Source organism: Hermetia illucens, chromosome 6 (genome assembly GCF_905115235.1).
Source record: "Hermetia illucens chromosome 6, iHerIll2.2.curated.20191125, whole genome shotgun sequence".
Taxonomy (NCBI): domain Eukaryota; kingdom Metazoa; phylum Arthropoda; class Insecta; order Diptera; family Stratiomyidae; genus Hermetia; species Hermetia illucens.
Window position 1 is genome coordinate 26,083,627 of NC_051854.1, and position 18,113 is coordinate 26,101,739.

At 41.5% G+C, this 18,113-nt stretch overlaps 1 protein-coding gene across 1 annotated transcript in view; it reads right to left on the reverse strand.

Annotated features, from left to right (window-relative positions):
- LOC119660134 overlaps positions 1-13,205 on the reverse strand; it is a 74,731-nt gene extending 61,526 nt beyond the window's left edge. The window contains exon 1 of the mRNA XM_038068533.1: positions 12,629-13,205. The gene's annotated coding sequence lies outside the window, so the exon portion shown is untranslated. The remainder of the gene's footprint in view (positions 1-12,628) is intronic.
- Between the last annotated feature and the right edge of the window lie 4,908 nt (positions 13,206-18,113).

Genomic DNA, 18,113 nt, shown 5'->3' on the forward strand with positions numbered 1-18,113 from the left:
AGAGAGAGTAATACAGATCAGAAGACGGGCATGTGAAGCATACAGCCTACCACAGTTTCAGATCTCACCAGAGGACTTCATGATATCTGCGACTACGGAACAGGCGGTTGAGAAATTCTGCGGAAGAATTGACGACAGCATGTTGTCAGGCTTATAAAATCTTCTAAACAGGACACTTAATCCAGTGATTAAACCCACTCCGAAAGTGTGCGCTGGAACCTTCGAACCATGCTCTGTTAAAGAAACATTTCCGGCACCGCCGAAGCAACGTCTGCTTCTGCTACCAAACCCTTATAAAAGACAAAGAGCATCATTTTCATTCGCCCTAGATACAATAGGCAAAGGCGTAGGGAGACATATCTATCAACATGATAATGTCCATCATCGAAAATAAAGAGTGAGTTTCATCGAGCTCGATCTATAGTCGATGGGATGAGATCGAAGAGCAATACTTTAAGTTGCTGAAAATTGCTGTTGGACGTCTAGAACGGCTTGAATGCAACCAGATGGGAGCAGATTATAGGCACGCTAGGTAGAAGTATAGAACACTAGGTATGATGCTTACCATTCCCTTGGGCTTGGCTGACAAATATATCGGTGTTATGACCAATGTAAAGCGTCAAGACTGCGCAAATCAGGTAGAACATATTCAGGCAATAGAGTAAGTTTGCCACTTAAATGAACTTTAAGTCTACTGCGCCTTCAGAACCACCTCACAGGAAGCATGGCCCGATCGATCTTATCGGTCATGCAACAAAAAAAAGAACATTTTTTAAATTTTATACCGAAATCTCCCCCTTTGTAACTCAAAGTAATAGCTTGCGGGACAATTTCTTGAGTCAGCAATATTCTGTGTTGAACCATTCACATTTGCATAAAATTCGCTAAATTCGAAGCCATTTTGTCAGCTTGTTGTCTTTTTCTCGTCAAAATATTTTCAACTTGGAGGTCAACTCTACTTATGGCTTCATTGAACTTATTTATATCTTTCTTTCTTTCTTAGGCTGTTGTCTGTTTTATTTTCCACGTCGTGGAATTAACAATAAAAATTCAGCACAGAGAGATAAGGTTGCGGCTTCTATATGACCTCACGATCCATGAAATGCTTCTTTCAAGCCCGTGAGAATATAGATGTCAAAAACCATCAAGTGAAACTCATGGTCATATGGTTTGTTTTGTCTAACTCTCTTTAGCAATGGAATGCATAGTGTGAACTCAAAGGTCATCTCATCAGTTCAAAAGACGATAAAGAATATTTATCTGAGAAATCCCATTGAAAATTTTTCCGGAAAAATAAATATTAAGTAGTTAACCTCTTCTTTCTTAGATACCCATTTTCACAGACGGCCCAATTTCAATGTTTAACATTTCTAAATTTAAGCGCTCATAGCAGTAGTTCACACCCACTTGCAAACTTTGCACAGTTGGTTACTATCCCAATTACTCTATAAGGTGTGTTTCGTTTTAAACTGGAAATCTTTTTGTGCATTTCTCCATTTTCTACTTGTATCTTCTAAACAAAATAAAATTGATGTTGTTTTGGACACTTGGAGAAGGTATGTATATAGATTTTGAATGTGTGGATATAAATTTGTATCTACATGTGCTTGTCTAGTCAATTATCCAAAACATATCATTATAAGCGAACTCCATAATAAACGAATATATTAAGTAGTTTTCCGTAAATTTTTGCGCTGCACATTATCACTTCTATTCGGAAAAAGATTTGTAAAAATAAACTATCTATTTCACTGCAAATAGCCATGAGTGCATCCGGAGCTAGCAAATTGTAAAACAAATAATTTCATTTTGCACAAACCAAAAAAATCTGTAAATAAGCCGACCCGCTATTGAACGGGATACAAACTGAAGGAGAAGAAAAACAAGAAGTGTAAATGCTTTACTAATGTTTCTATCCATTACGGAATTAGTTTCGATTCCATTATAGGCGAATGGTATCAATTCATGCAACTATCTTTTACTGTTAAATTAACGAAAATTCTTCAACAGCGCAAGTTTTACGTAACAAATTACCAATGAATTGATGGTAACGAGGGAATCTGTACAAGAAATTGAATTGATTTGATGAACAGCATCTGTTGCGGATATTTACAAAAATTAGTTTGAATATAATTAATATTCGCTGTGCTGCTAGGTTGTTAGCTTTTTTCATCTTGTAGCAATCATCTCGATATACTGTTCCCAACTCCACCAATAAGATTGGATTTCATGCCAATTTTCAATATTAATTCAGTTTATTGGGTTAATTTGAAATTCGATACATAGAAGCATGAGGAGGTTTCTGCTGAATCACCACGAAAAGAATATTGAGGGAAAGTAAACCGAAATATCATTGATTGCAGAGTTGAAATCAATATTGAATTGCGTAATAAAAACTAGCTGTTTTGTAGATTGGAAAATGCTGATTTGTTGTATTTTTATGCATTTGAGATGTACGCGTACAATTAGTTGCGAACATTTCCATGATACCTCCGTGGAGTATCGAATGTGGTAGGAGTTCTTTGCTTAATTACCGAAGTTTATTGTTTTATCTGTGTATATATACAAGTTTTTCGAACTTGGACTACAGATTTACTTTCTACGAGAAAGGTAAGAAAATTCGCAAAGTCGAAAGAAAGGCCTCTGTTAACAAACGAATTCAATTCTTCCGAAATCCTCTTTTAGTTAAGCAATCCTCGCTATTATCCAACAAGTTCGATATTAGATATGCACCTGGTGTTTGGCTACCTAAAATTTATAGTTATTTGTAAAGAATTTGTGAATCAACTCTGAAAAGAACATGCATTATGTATGAGTAGACGCATGTATCTGGAGCAATCGAAAGACTTAAGCGAGAAACTTGAAAATAATCAAAAGATTGAAGCGTGCAATGCAACTGATTTAATCCGATTAGTTAACCAGTGCCGACGTATTCCCCATACATAATGGAAACGTAAGGTTGCAATTATGTCAATGACATGAACTTTTGAAAGGAAGACCTTAATATTTTGGGTTGGGTTAATTATAACGTTTTAGAGCATAAATATCATTCTGAACTTCCTGCATCGTTTGACTTAAAGGAAACCTTAAACGTTGGACACGAACTTATCCCCAGTTAGCTGCATGTATAATCATTGCTCTAGAAGTTCAGTTTCGCAAATCTATTCTCAGTTAAGTAGTTGAAATAATTAATAAATAATTAAAAACACAAGTTTCAGCGGTTCTCATAACTATTCATAACATAACGTTCATAATTCTATGAATTCAATTAATTAAAATGGAGAAACTATTTTTTTTTTCTATTTTAAGTTTTACCCTCAATTAAGTTCTATATGTATAATTTGTTAGACCTTAAGTTAGGTTAAGAAAATAAGGGCGCCGCAGTTCCAAGCACTTTAACTTCCTGGCCCTTTGCGCTGTTGCACTGTCCCCTGAAAAGTCTTCTCCAACGGCTTTCTGCGTGGAACGCTTCTAGTCTTTGCCGGATTAGAAAACGTTTTACAGAGGAAGATAGATCGCAGAGGCTTCATAGAAGAAAACTAAGTTAGCTTTTATCTAGGCTAAGGCCCTCGTGCCTTCCTTCTTAACGACCAATAAAATCACATCAACTTTTGTCTAAATTATTATTATTTAAATTATTTCATTTGGCTGTCCGGATTTTCGCGACTTGTCCCCTTAAAGCAAACTTAACAGTGGCAGTGCCAAAAACCGGCTGTGCTATCACATCACCAATATGGAGTCAGGCACTTGGCGACTTATCGGTTGGTCGCCCTTACTAGTGATGTTCTAGTGACCTGGCACCCATCATTTCCTTCAGTTGATCAATCTTAAGCAGCAACAAATAGCAGTTTCACTCCAACCAGAGCTTGATATCATTTAACAGTCAGCAAAGATTTGTATTGCACAACCCCGAATTAAAAACATATTCCTACTACCAAAATAATAGCACATGTCTCCGTATGTAGGATAGTCGTCATTTTTCCTAAAAGCAGGCCCAAGTCCATAATCGTTTTTTCTGTAAACATAGTTGGTCACTAATGGTACCAAACCTGTATCCTGTATTAGCTTCAAGTGCCGCAACAAAGCTGAGAAGCACTCTTTATGGATATCCTTTCAGACATCTTTCCTCAATAAATTGCTTTCTGACCTCGGTGTGGATTCTCCTCCTCTCCAGCAGTTAATTAACTAATTAACGGCAGATCGATTACATCCCGTCTTGCCGAGTCGCAAATCGTTGCAAATGAAGCCCTGTTGAGGGTACCTTCGATGTCCACCAAGGCGTCCAAGAGTCACCGTGTCAATTCTTGTCATAGACTCGTGAAGCACGACAATAAACTCATTGGGAATACAGGTATCTTCTATGACTCGATCTGCCAGTAAAAACGAATTCAGACTGATCGGCTGGAACCCTGAGCTGGTAGTTGCATTTTCAAGGTTTGGGATTAAATATCAGCTTCACGCGCCCAGGATGTTGGATCATATGTTGATTTCGGCCAAATATGCATAATATATATTCCAAGTATATTGATTCAGAGCATCCATTTTCTGCGTTACTAAGGGAGTGGAGCCAGACGACATTATTTCTGTATTTTCACATCTATGGAACGAGTTAAATGCTCGTTTGAATCGTCCAAGTATCTCTATTTCGTTCAATCCCTGCTTCGAGGAACGTGAACGACTGTCGGGCCAGATTTTTTATTTTGGACAATGCCTGGGACGTGTACTTCCTCCCTTCGTCATTGGCTCCTGTGTACCCACTCCTCTGTAAATTATCTACTTTAACATGGAGATCGCTTTCATGATGATCATTCAACTGATGTTATGCCCTTCTTCATAATATTCTCGGACTTTTCATATTGCTGCCTTTAGTTAGCTTGGCATATGGAGTCCGATTGGGAAATATCCTTTCGATCGGTCGATTCCCACGTCTAACGCAATATCCCGTATTCGTTTATGTATCGCAAGATTTCCGTTAGTACATGTGATGCTAACCGCTGCAATTGTAACACATCAGCATCAAAAATCTGATCACTCACATAGAAAATGTTGCGTGGATTCCGCTTCCTCATTACAGGATGGCCACGTATCATCTTGGACAATTCCTATTCTGAACATATGTCCAGCTAGTGAATTATGGCCAATCAGAATGCCCAAAATACTTCTGCAAATCTTCCTGCTTTTCGACAGAAAAACTTTGCAGTATGTTTGTTTGCTTCTGACAGGCATAATTTGGTGTGTTTAGCAGCATTAAGGCTCAGCCAACTGTCATTATGGGAAATTTGTTTCCAGTTTTTAATAGTAGCATTAGCCAATGCTACTGACATCCCAATTACTGGTTCCACTCTGGGCACTGGGGAAATTGAACCCTCTATTACTAAAGCATGCGAGTTTCCATTTCCCTCTACACCACAGTGACAGGGTACCCACAGTAGTTTCACCGTATTGAATCTAAAAACAAACTTAATCGATTTCTACTTTTCCTGAAAGATTTTTGTAGTTATCAAAAGATTGCTCAACGCCCTCAATGCAGCTTGACTATCGCTACATATTGCGATGCGCCTGCCCTTCAATCCTCCAGGTTACCGCCCTTAGGATCGCATACACTTCAGCCTGGAAGACCATTGTATATTCTCCAAAGGGGAACGCCCACTTCTCGTATTTATTCGATAGCTGGACTCTTACAGAAGATGTCAGTATATCCTGACACGCATTCTTCTGGTTCGTCCCAGTTTTCTCTGCTTCTACCAAACAGATGTATGGGGATCCAGGAAACAGAAGGGCATTGCGAAAACTAGATTCGGTTCTCCCAATAACTCTTCCAATGCTCTGTGCCCCCCAGGTCCAATTGTTTCCCCATAGAACTAATCTGAATAAACAAATCCAAGGACTGCAAATTGAGTAATGCACTCAGACCTGCGTCAGGTCGTGCTCTTGGCAACGATAATACCCAAACACAGTTGTGTGTTGAAAAATTTTCAATATCATTGTTTTGAATTGCAAACCTCCCAAATCTTTGCTCGTTTGACTCTTTACTTGTAATCATGTGAGATTCGCACGGATTTTGTGACGCCTCTGAATCGCCTCTCGAAATGTTCAACACAGGACACTCGCTATCGTTTAGTTTTCACGCTCTTCAAATCCAAAACTAAAGCGCGACCATACTGGGCTACTTGCTCAACTAGTTTCCCACTTTCTATCGGAACTCCAATTGATAATAAGCCACAGAGGATCCGACTATCCTTGCTCAGTTCTGTTTACTTTCAACAGAAAGCAGCATCGTTACGCTAAAACCAAACGCCCCATGAAGACATACGCGCTTACATTTGACTCTTGCACGTATATGAAACTTGGAGGCTAACGCTTCCTATTAACCCACGAACTCGTTCGGGGAAAAATTATTGAAATTATTTAAGCTCGTCCAAGAGAACGCTTTCATGGATAAGTTGCAGGTACTCCTCTTCCCTCATATGTATAGGCGGACTTCTAGACCACTTTTGCCTTCCGGAAAATCATCCAATTATTCTGCCCGACGACCATCATAACACATATTTTGTTATCCAACACGCACATTTTGCAACTTTCTATGGAGGCTCAAGGCTAATATAAGCTCTAATCAAGAGGGAACATTGGGTTTTGTATCCTCACACAGCCACCCCAGTACACTACTTGTGTTTGACATAATGCTACTCTGTTGAAACAGCGCATTGTACTCTTTCACCTTTACTAACACTGGAGAAAATTTTTTTGGTTATTTTTAGGTCCAAGCGTTACCTAACGGAAAACAGAAAACATTCCAGCGCTACGTCACAATTTTTGTTTGTCCTGTATTCAAATTTTGTTTCTTGATCTGGTATCTGATCCTACTCCTTCACCTTTCTCGTATTATTCACAAAGTGGCGAGGCCTGCCTAAAACACTTACAGTGACTTTGTCGCTCATTAGGCACTTACGACACCCTGCATCAAAAATAACGACTGCAATCGCCAAGGACGGCATTACCTAACTCTTCATAGCCCTACGCATGCCCGAATTCAGTAGCTCCTAAAGTCAGATGTTCGTTTAGTGAAATGACATCAGGGAGAATCCGCTGACGTCCGAGAAACTCGCCGCATTGCTTGCGTAGATAACAGAACGCATGAACTCGCTTCCACTATGCGCCTTAGCTCGGACGCGTTTGACTGCAAGGCATTAACCACACGACAATTTCCCATTGGGCTCTCATCGACATATCAACTGAAGATCGTCCGTTTACCTCTCGTTGCAACATTGAAGTTCAACAATGTTGTGCTTTTCAATGGCAAAATTACGCCTACAATTAAATGATCACGTTCTCGAACTTTGTAGCTTCATCCTATGTTCGAGCAGTAACTTTACGGAAAAGCACATCCGAATTCGATCGTCCTCTGAGCGACTTCCGTAGACAACGAGGTTTAACGTTATATCCAGTAATCTCAAGACACCAGGACAGTTAATGACCCATCGGATCCAGGTTACCCCATCACTATTCGTTCCTAGTAATATACTCCAGCATTCCAAGACTTTCCGGAAAGTTTGCACCCCCCATCCAAACAGTCTCTTCTTACTTTTTCTTATTTTCCCCTATTTCATTTTCAATGAGACTGTGCTTCAGTGTCATTATCATCATAGTTAATGCCTGACAAGTGATAAACCTATACCAATGAAACCGCCCAAAGATGCTCGGGGATTCGAATCCGGGCAAACAAATTGAGAGGCTCACACTCAACCAACTCGGCCATTGGCGATCACTAAGTTAACTTTTTCATTTTGACATGCATATTTCCATGACTATTTGCCAGATGCTGGGTGTTTATTGGAGCTCGTAAATGAATGCTTTTACATTCCAGGTATCTTTGCCGGACATTTAGGACAAAAAGCACCAAGAGGCGGAGCAATTCAAAAATCGCTGACCTATTCGAACCAATCGGATGATTACAGCCAGCGGTTCTCATCGGAAGGTAATGTTGCAAAGACTATGTCTATGAAAAGCAGATTGGGATGAGGAGCTTTCCGATATATATGGGCAAGGATTGAAATGCGTATATCCAAAGCAAGGGTGAGCTTTACAAGAAAAACACCTAGTTCAATATTAGCACGTTAATCGAGTTACATCCGAATCCTAAGTGCTGTCGCATATTGCCCTCCTTATCTGTCTAGCAACGAAGGGGCTGATTTTGGAGGTCAGCAGCGCTTTAACTAGCGGGGCTTGTATTGCTACAATAAAATGGTCCGTGGCAATTCCCGGACTCTGTCAGACCCAGTGTAGTGATTGGGGAACCAATTTCATCGGAACAAGCTGAGAATTAAAGGAACAAATTGGGCGGGAACATAACATGCATATTTAGCCAACGAATAAATCACTTGGCATTTAAATCGGCTCTCCAGTCCTCATTTTGGGGGGCAGTAGGATAATCCAGCCACATCACCACAAACTCTTTTAGCGGTATCAATGTTGTAGTCTTCCATTCGGCAGTAAGGTTGAAGCAAATCTATAATTTCCTCGTTGATGGTATCTTTGGGATAATTTTGTAACTGGAGCAAAAATGTTGTACTAGCCATCATCTGAAAATTATTAGATCACCCTTACTTGCCACCCCAAAATAATTGAGTTCTACTGAAACAAACCTTCAAAGACTTGTATCGGCAATACATGGATGGAGCTTCCTTTTGAACAGAATCAACACACTGTCCATAATGCGCATAATCAAATGAGGTGGGTGGCCAAGCTTACGTACGGTAACAATATGCGCAGGCTTAATCGTATTCGACGCTGCCTCGACTTCTTCAAGCGCAGGCTTTGCTGCTTCAAGTTTCTCTTCAGCGAATGCCTTCTCCTGGGCTATGCAAGCAACTAATGCTTCTGCTTTTTCTTTCACAACTTGAACTTGATTTTTCACAATTTCAGCCTACATAGCCCTTTCCGTTACCTTCAATAGGACACTTTCAGTCTTTTTAGAAGCATCCGCTAAATCCTCCTCCATGACCGCTAGATCCTTCTTCAAAATTTCAACTGAAGCTGAGGCTTCTTTCAGCTTTTCCAAACCAGTGACCATTTTTTCGACCCCATCTCCGAGTTCTTTCTGCTTTTGCTGATAAATATTTTTATATCCCGCTATGAAGTTCAGATAGGACTTTGGTGTCACATGCGTTGCTCGTCTAAATCGTTGGAAGTAATCTACAGATGTTTCAGAAACAACATCTTGAATGAATCCTAAAGCATTAACTAATTCATCTTTCGTCTCAACGGTGCACTCGATCTAAAAATCACATAAGAAGTGTCTTGCGACCGACACCAAAGCATCCTTCGGCCAAGGTTCAAACCAATCTACTGTGCAGCCAGACACCAATGCCGGAAATCTTTGAACTCTTTTTCTCCATGTTTCACCAACAAGCGAAAAGCAAAACATTACATGTAAATTGTGACATGTCCTGATTTTCTCACTTCATAATCGGAGTCAACTCTTGTACGATTTCAGCTTGTTCGTCTCGGTTGAAAAGGTTTGATATAACACTTGACGAAAGAATATTGTTAAGGTATTCCAGGAAACCCTCCTCTTTAATATCTTTAATATCCAAATGAGAGGATAGGAAGGTTGTTCCCTTTCCTTGTACACCACATGCCCTGCAGAGATGTTTGATGTCCTCCAGAAAGTTAGCCACATTATATGACCTTAGCAAGCTTATTTGGAATGTTTTATAACCAGCAATAAAAGAAGCAAGTTTTGTTAAACTTTGCTTTCCTGAACCTCCAACACCAACCAACATAACATTACCCCTAGGATGACGGAATATCCACAACATTTTGACAAGATGCAGCATTGCATCTGGAAAGACCACTAAATCCATACCAAATCCCCAAATCATTTCATTGAACTGGGAAAGAAACATCATCAATCTTTCTCGTAGAACATCATGTGCATAAACCCGGTTCGTAAACTTTAGGCAGCTCCATATCTGCATCCTCTCCTTCTTCCCCTATTGGTTCAGGGGCATCTCGCATAAAATCGACAAAAACTGGACGTACCATTTCGGCAAAATTCTCTCCTAGTTCCTCGTTTACCAGAAAGACAAGTTCAGTTCTGAACCACTCCTTATCCTGAGCGATAGTAAAGCGATCGGCGAAGACCCGCGTGCACTCATGTTTCCAAAGTGCCATGAGGACCCTTTCCGATGTTATAACAGTAGATAAAGTGCCTATCATACCTTGCCAGATTCTCGACAGATCCCTTAAGCTGGAAACATAATAAAACTTTGCTGGAGTCGGAAGAAATTTGTTGCTGGTTCTTTGCCACAAATATCTAGTGAGCAGAATTAACTTTTTAACGAGGTTCCTCACTTCGGGGATAAATCCTCGTTTCGCGTTGTAATGTCCTTCGCCCACCACGCGGAAAATTTTGTCAATTGAATCATTATCACGAATATTACAGTTGAATATGCTGAACTGTCTTTTCAATCGTGAAGGAATGTCATTTCTGAATCCTCCGAGGAGGCCCATAGCGGCCACAAATTGCACATCTACTATATTAGTAAAATCCCCAGGTTTCTCTAAACTGTAGAATCGTTTCATTTCCATTAATTGTCTGACGATTTCATTAGTAATTTGGTCTCCCCATTTGTTAACCTCTGGCAGATTAATATCGTCAATGAATACTATTAGTTTCCTTCCTCCAGGAAGTCCAAACTTATTCCCCATTCGTTTCTCAATATAGCTTCCAATCGTTTTCTGAAACTGATAGGGGCTGGTAGCAGAGGAGAAGTTGAATGATCTGCCCATATAGGTTTCAGGATTCATTTTTTTCATGAAATTTTTCATCATCACAGTTTTGGCCGTTCCTTGTTCACCAATTAACATAACAGCGCACTCCTGATTCGCTATTGTTCCTATAAAATAATCGATACGAACATTGTGCACAATCGGTACCAGTATACTTAGATAATCAGGGGTAGACATTTCTGGATACATGTACGGAGTGACTAGGGTTTTCCAATCCTGCCAAGTTCCGGTCTGAGTTACGAAGAAGGCAAAGATAGTGTTATCACGTCAGAGCGGGGGAAATCTAGATCTGGATAGGCTTCCTTGTTATGCTGGTCCATTTTAATTCGATCTACAGTATTTAAAAAAGCTCCTGTACCCCAAGTCAGAGCAAATATGTAAAGGCAAATGTTCCGAGCATAAATTTTCTCTTTCTTCTGTTTTCTTTTCTTCCAGGACATCTTCTATAAAATAAGGTATACATGATCAGATTGTTCCGTATGACATAACAGAAGGACTTCTTGAACTTCCCGGTTAAATTGCATATTGCCAGACTATCAACTCAGATTGAAGCTATCCCCAAGAATCGTCCATTGACACCGATCAGTAACCGGCGTTGACTCCAGGACATTACTTAATTAGTCAACCTCTAATGGCTATTTACCCAACAGATTGCTAACAAAAACCTCTCCGCTAATGACCGATAATAGCTAATCAATCGAATCGTTGAACAATTCATGAAGAGATGGCCAAATCTATTACTGCCCCGGTTACAACATAAACCCAAGTGGCTAACATGGCAATCGTTCAATTAAACCCTGAAGGGTAAAACTTCTTCAACAATGAAATGGCTCACTAGAATATTAGAAGTTCATCATGATACAAACGGAATAGTTCGTATCGTAACAATAAAGCTGAAAGGACGTGTTACAAAATGAGCAGTAACTAACCTCAGCCTTTATCAATACCATTCGCTGAAGCATCAGAGCAATCTTCGCTCAACACCAACAACGAAAAGCAGATCGAGAAGTCAAAGGAGATACTATTGATTAGGGGGGAACCCAGTTCAAGCATGGATCCTCATTATCTCCTACAAGGATGTGCAGATTCATCAAAACCATACAACTATACTGACTCAGCAATCTTTTCTAACTTATCAAAGCAAGGACGAGTCTCTTTGGTACCCTGAGGAAGCAAACCAAACGTAAGGATTAGTTGTCATCAAACGGAATGCCGGGCCTATGTGTCAAGAACCAATGTTCTTGCCCAGTTTCTATCATGAAGACTCTCTTGAAGACTTCTCAGCGTCTCAGAAAAATATAAAATGATTAATTCCCGGGAAATACTACCCCGAGATAGTCTGTAAAATATTACAACATAAAACGAAAATGAAGACAATTTACTGACTGTGCCAATAGTAAACAAGCGAACAATATTGAAAGCTAGATAAATATTGCATATTAGAACGCAGAAGTGATGGCGACTTGTTTCCACGCTAAAAGATAAGTCTAAGTTGCTTGTGGATACGCTTAAGAGTGACTCATTGACTTGGGAAGAATATCTTGCCCAGATTAGATTACCAGAAAACAAACATTTGCTTTAAAGAATGTTACTCGCCTACGAAAACCTTATTTGAAAAATGCATAACTGCTTCCTCTTTCGTTTTGAGCTTTTCTTCAACTCAAATATTTCAGCTAACAACAAATTACACTGGAATCCTCCGTCAACACCTTTCCTCAACCTAACTCAAATATTATCTACTCTAATTAATTTCTTTCACTGCAAACCCATTTTCCACACTCAATAACATTTTCCACTGCATCAAACTGCATTCCATCCACAATTTCTCTCAACTTACTTGGAAAAGTTCGCTAGCAAAGATGACTCCAAATACAACTCGTCTTAAACTGGAACAATTAATCCATAACAATCTTTAATCGAAGACGCTCAATGGGTCGGCAACGAAGAAATGGGAAACTAAGTACCAGCACTCAAAGACCAATATATCTATATGCACAAGTTAGATATTTTCACTAATAGATACGAATGTGAAAACTGTGTCACAACAGTGCGTGCTCCTACCGAACGCACTTGAATTATAATTTCTCGACGCACAAAGAGATAACTTCGAATCTTAAACAGTAGCGCGGTGCCGGCGAACTTTTCGGATACTTTTTGGTAACCAACATGGAGCGTCCAGCTGACCAACGAAAATGAAATTTCAAAAACGAAAATCAGTATCTATTGTTATGATTTGATAGCGAACCTACAGAAGACCTTGTGCCTTCTTACGCTTTCGCTTCAAGTGTATCTAACGGATTGCACTCGAACTTTTACGGGGAAAGTGATATCTGAGCCCTCCTGAGCAGACTGACTTGGTCACTGTGCTCCGCACGCTATCTGACTGAGCCGGCGACGGACAATTTCTAACTAAGTCTGAAGATTGTCGTTGGTCTGGTTTTGATTAAACCCCTACATCACGACCAGAAGCTGGTTGGACGCCAGATACAATTTTGTGGCGGTTTTAAACCGTTGCGACCGTAGATGCGAAATTGTAGAGTATTACCTTTCGTCGACTGGGCTGGTTGCAATGGTATTCACCTGTGCAAGGTGAAACATCTGTATCTTTTTCCAAGTGTAGGGGAAAAGGGTTTAAAATGACAATAGCGGGCAAAGACACGGTTTTTCAGATTATGTCTATGCATAAGGAATCTCTTCTTAACCGGAGAGAGAAAATATTTCTTGTCTAATTCTGACCTATTGCATTCTGCACGTTGGCTTGACGATTTTTTTCAGATTTTTCGGTTGGATAGTTTCTGAAAACGGCTTCGTTAAAGAAATCATCACTTTCCACTCCTCCCACTCCCCGCCCTTCTAACAAATCTCAAAACTAAGATCGGCTTCGAAAAGTATTGATCGAGACCTTTCATTTGATACCCCACATGACTATATTCGGTGAAAAAAAGTTACACCCCCCTTTTGCATGCATGGGGACCACCCTTAATTTCAACGTAGAAGGATATCACCCGCTGCATGCCTGGAGGTTCACAGTTTCCACCTTCTCGCCAAATTTCATGTTAATGGGTAAAGCCGTTTCTGAGAAAAGTGCTTGTGACAGGCAGACATACAGAGAGACAGACAGAGTGGCCGGATCCCGGATCTCAGGCGCGACCCCAGCTCGTCGGTATCCCTCGACCGCAGTGCCTCGGTGGTGGACAACTTGGCTACCGTGGCATCTAATGCTACAAGTGTCTTGGATTTGGAAAAGGAAGTGTTTAAGCGAAGTACCACTCTACCAAGAACACCAGTGACAAAACCGAAGAAGGATGAATTGAAAACAGAGCGCTGGACAACAAAAACAGCAATAACATCGACTGCACATATTCAAGAGGAGCAGCAGCAGGAGGTACTCCAGAACCAGGAAAAGATCCGTTGTTTCCTTATAGATCTAACCGAATTAGTCTGAGCTGCTCTCATTGCGGTGCTTTGAATAAATATATCCAGGGGCTGCAAATGGAGTAGTGCATTCAGAGCTGCGCCGGATGTCATGCTCATGGCACCAGTGACACCCAGACAGTTGAAGGGTAGTACCCCTCCTCTCAGGGAGGCAAAGTCCTTCCAGTTCTCTCCTTTTTGTCAATAAAACCATTGTGGTTTTATTCTATCAAATCAACGGCACGTTGTATATTCCTACACACCGTTCGAAGATCCCGATCAACAGCAAGCATAGCCACGTCATCAGTTTAAGCTTGAGCGTGTATTGGCAAATTTTGCAGTTCGCATAGTAGTGAGTCGATCAGAATACTCCACAGAAGTGGCGAAAGCACACCTCCTTGGGGGCAGCCCTTCGTTGCTTTTGCAGTCAGGTAGGTCCACTTAATTAAAGCATCAACACCATGCCCTCTGGGGGCATCACAAAGTTTTTGAAAAGGCGCACAGTTAAAAGCCCCTTCAATGTCCACGAACGCCCCCATCGCGTACTCACCATTCAAAGTTGCATCCTCTATCTTTGTGATAAAAGAATGAAGAGCAGACTCACAGGACTTCCCACGTTGGTAAGCATGTTGGTTTTCACTAAGTGGGTGTGACCTAAGTGCGTTTCCACGAATGTGACGCTCCACCAGTCTCTCCAAACCTTTCAGCAAGAATGAAGTCAAGCTGATCTGTCTGAAGTTCTTTGGATTAGAATCGTCATCTTTCTCAGGTTTCGGTATGAAGAATATCTTAACTTGTTGCCAAGAGGAAGGCACGTAACCCAGAGCAAGACATCCTTAAAAAATATTTCTTAGAGGTCGCTCTAAATGCTCTATACCCTCCTTTAGCATTGCTGGATAGATGCCATCCATGCCAGGTGCTTTGAAATGTTCAAAGGACAGTATGGCAGCTCTCACCTTTTCATGGGTAACAACCGTTTTCGCAGTGTTACAGTTCCCCTTGCAGCACTTGCGTGTTGAAGGGGTTGCAAGAACCTTCAACTCTCCCCCTGCCACTTCCCTCACCCGTTCTCCCGGGTGGTGCACTTCCAGGAGGGTCTGTACTGAATCCAGTGAGCTCGTGAAAGTACCGTCGGGTTTTCTAAGAGAATCCAACTTGGCTGACTCATCCCTTTTGAGAACTCTGCACAGCCTTGAAGTCTCTCTTTCACCTTCCAGTTCCTCATAGTACGCTCTAAAGGAGTCTCGTTTCGAGCACCTAACGAGCCTCTTATATTCACGTTGTGAGTTCCTGAAATTTAACCAGTATTCGTTCTTGTTACTTTTGCAAGCAGTTCCCGGTTCCACCAAGGAACCGTTTTACCGCTTTGACCTTGGGAAATAGGACAAGCCTCTTCATAACACTCTAAAAGTGTGCAGTTCAGAGTTTTCAATTCATCTTCCAGCGCCAAAGGAGTCCTTAGTCGCCTGGAGAACTGTACTTTATTGCCAAGAAGTTCATTGAACTTTGTCCAATCTGTTTTCCTAGGGTTCCGTCTTTGTACTGCAGATTGTTCGCCCGCAATAGTCAGATTGAATTCTAGGTATGGGTGATCTGACAGTGAGACCTCGTCTAGCACTCGCCAGTGTGTAATCAATTCTAACAATTTTGAGGTACAGATTGTTAGGTCAATTACTTCGCTTCTTTTCGGTCCCACGAACGTAGGAGCGCACCCTACGTTTGCAGTCATAAGGCCAGCTGAAGTGATGAAATCAAATAGCTTCTCCCGTCTTGGATTGCATTTGCTACTGCCCCAACAAATATGTTGAGCATTCGCATCGCAACCTATTAAGAGCCCAAGACCACTTGATTCTGCATACGCCGCCAGATCACTAAACTCTTGCGTCGGTGGAGGATACAAAGAATCATAGGGTAAATAAGCGGAGGCAACTATGATGCTTTTCCTCTCGCCATTTATCTGGTATTGTATGATGACCGTAGCTAAGTCCTGGGAACAATATTGTCTCAGCATAGTTGCCTCTAACCGTCTTGACATCAGGACGCAAGCTCTCGGTCTTATGGATCCTAGCCCCCTTTACTGATCCAATGCCACAGATTCTGTTAAATCGAACCCACGGCTCTTGCACCAGAAAGATGTATGGGAAATCCTGTAGCTTTGTCATTCTCGCTGCCAATAGGTAGGAGGAAGCTTTGGCATGCTGAAGATTGATTTGACCAATCTTTATGTTTTTCGACATAAACTTAGTCTATTATGTTATGGAAAACAATTAGAAGCATATGCGGCGGTCCGCGTGTGACGGGGTTTCCCCCACACCGTACCGCCAGAGACTCGATCCCCTCGTGTTTGATTTCTCTGAGAAAAACCGTACTTGGAAGTACTGCAGTTCCCATGTTCTCATCCATGAAAGATCTCATTTCATCCCGCAAAGCATTCGTCTGTTTCCCACTTAGCACCTTAATTACGCAGCTCCATTGCGGGAGAGCGCACCGAAGATGCTGCAATTTGCTCTACATTGTGTGAGTCGAAGACCATCATTGTTCTTCGCTCTCAAAATGGAGATGATGCTCTACAGTTTCCTGGTTTTGGGCGTTTGACCATAATCTAAGCAGCTGTAACATTGTGTGGGGGTAGACGATGTAGGTCACCTGCATTGCTTACTGCTCTGTATCAAGCCACACGTTAAAATAAGAGAACATTTTTTGCAGTCATATTTCATTTTAGTTGGACCATCTCATTACAACTGACGAAAGTCACAAGGAAAAAGCATCGCAAGGCGACAAACAGCCCAACCACTGAACTTCAACCGGACGACCCAGACAAAGGCGACCATGCTGCGTCTAAAACAAAGCTATCAAGCGACTGTGAGTCCGATTCGTAGTCTGGATACGACAGCATGGTCAGGAGTACGATATCGGTAGACACAATCCGCGGTTGGCCTCCGAAAAAAAACCAAAAAACTATTAAGAAAACTCGAAGAAGCCCTCAAGAACAACTGACGACAAGAAGATAGAATCAGAGAACTGAAGGGTGTGAACATGTCGCTAGCTGAAAACCAGAAGAGATGGACACGACCGCGCACGTGGAGCAGGCACCACTTGCGCTCCCAACTAGGTCCTAGCCTGAGACCTTCCCCACACTCATCGAAGCCAAGAAGCTACGTCCCGTCAGCGTGGTCAGCTACCATCACCAGACGAATCGAGGCAAGCAACCGCTACGACCAGTAGCACAGCACCAACAAACAAACATGAGGTAAGTCGAAAAATCCCTCCACTCGTGATCGTCGAGAAAACCCGAGAATTTTAAAACCAGAAAATAAACCATTTCCTGCGCCCTCCCAAATAGCTACCTGATAAAGCAATTAGGTAAGTCACAACAGATTTTGACTAAAACACCGGAAGGCTACTCTACCTCCTAGTAGAAAACCATAATAGGTTCTTCACTTATACCCTCCCTGCCCAGAAGAATACGAGCCTCATCCTCGGAGCTTTAGACGCATCGTTCTCCTCTCACTCTCCCAGCACTCTGAGTGCAAAACCCTTCTCCACGACCTGGGCAAAGTTGTTGGGCAAAGAACAATCATGTTAACCGCGACCTGTGGCTGGTCACTTTTGACGCAACGCTCAACGAGAAACAATTCCGCAGCGTTAAACCAATCCAACACATGATCGCTCGCGTTCGAACAGATCAAGAATAAACAAGTACTGCAATGTAACAATTGCCAGCGCATAGGACACGCGTCAACCAACTGCCATCTTGCGAACAGAAATGTGACCAGCATCATGTTCCAGGCGAGTGCGCCAAAACTGCTGAACCTAAGTACGTTAACTGCGGGGATAACGACCCTCGAATTACACAAACTGCCCTTGGTTTGTCCAGGTAGTGACAAAGAGAAACGCGCAAAAACTTC